Raw genomic sequence first — 1784 nt, 5'->3', positions numbered from 1 at the left:
GGCTCAGCCCCGGGCTGCTGACTACCAGCAGCCCCTTCCTACCCAGCTCTCGGCCACAAACTACCATCTCCATCCACACCACCCCCACCACGGGAATGGGTAGGTTATTAGCTGCCGTGAGGGTAATGAAGCTCTCGGACACCTCACTTTTAAGATGGGCGTAATGTTCAAGGAAACAGGCCTCGGAAATGGTGGATACTTGAGAGCCGGTATCCAACAGGCAAGACTGCTCTTTCCCACCGAGGCGGCTGACTACCACGGGACACTCTCCTACCAATTCAGCCTGTTCGTTAATGGCTGATCTCCCCTCATCGCTACCCCCCACGGGTGGTCCCGTTACCGCGAGGGAGGTCAGTTTAACTGCGCCTCCGGGATTGCTTCGGTACAGGTCCGCGCAATATGCCCATACCGATGGCATCGGTAACAACGAGGGCCTCGGCCCTCTCCCGGACGGCCGTCCGGTTCCGTGCCTCGTCCACGGGGCCGCCTTGTGTCCCGCTCACGGGACTCCGTGCCCCGCTGGTCACGCCGGTACACCTCCTCCCTCAGCTGGGAGACCTCTTCCCTCATTTCTTTGGTCACCCGGAGGAAGGCCTCTTTCAGGTCTTGCACACAGGTCTCTAAGGGATTGGTCTCCCTGCTAGCCACGGGCGCGGAGATCGGCTGCACCCACTGGGGGAAAACGGCGTGTGGCCCGTAATTGGCATTGCGGTCCCTGGCTACGGCGTCGATCTCCACCTGATGGAAGGTCAGGGTGTCATCCTGGGATATCTTATCCAGCATCACCTGCCTCAGGGGCACGTTCCGGAGTCCCATGGCGAACTGATCCCGCAATATCTGGCTGGTGTTGGTGAGCGCCCCAAACCCATCGGGGTCTTTCCGACGTACTTCTCCCATCATCTCCTGGAGCGCGTTTGCATACTGGGGGATGGACTCATCCTCCCTCTGGAACCGGCCAAACAGACGCTGCCGGAGGGTCCCCGCCGAGGAGGTGTCCCCATAAATATCCCCCAGGATATTATAGATCTCCTCCAGCTCATCGCGTTCATCGTCGGGCCGCAAGAGAATCGTCCGACGAGCCTCGCCTTCCAGAGAATTCAGGGCGAGGGGCACCTGCAGGTCGTCGGGCACCCGATAGATGAGAAACGTCGCCTCTAGTCGGGCCTTCCAGTCCTCTAAGGTCATGTTGCGACCGTCGTAACGGGGTAGGTGGGCGAGGGCTGGTCCGACGTTGAGTCGACGCGATGACCTTCGTCGCTCGTCGTCCGTTCCCCTCGGTACCACATCAGTGGAGCTGGCAGTCGAGCCTCTCCGAGTGGGTAGTTTCGGCGCATCTGTCCACGGCTTCTCGGCTGTGGGTAGTGACTGATCTCCGTCCATCCTGCCGACTACGCCAAATGTGAGCGGCTAACAAGGATGTACCGCCTGCTGCTGTGCAGGTGTCGTCACTCCACCCACCTGTGCAACGCCGCCACAGACGATATCCAGACGCGTCAGAGACTTCACTCTCGAGACCACTCCTCGGGGCGGACACCACCTCACCGCGGACGACGGGGGTCTGGAAAGAGAGGAATATGTCGGTTGAGACGTACGCCCGACCTCCGCCTAGAGTACGGGACACGTCAGGGGTAGCCGCGACCTTCACCGGCTGGGCGGAAGGTCATCACTGGCCAATAGGCCTCAGCTACCCAATTCTCACACACTCGCACTCTCGCACGTTGTGTGGTGAGAGGGGGGTCCTCGCGTCCGCAAGCAAATCCTCCGGACCGGTATACAGGGGGGAT

The sequence above is a fragment of the Pseudophryne corroboree genome, chromosome 1 (assembly GCF_028390025.1).
Source record: "Pseudophryne corroboree isolate aPseCor3 chromosome 1, aPseCor3.hap2, whole genome shotgun sequence".
Lineage (NCBI taxonomy): Eukaryota > Metazoa > Chordata > Amphibia > Anura > Myobatrachidae > Pseudophryne > Pseudophryne corroboree.
This window is presented reverse-complemented; position numbering follows the sequence as displayed.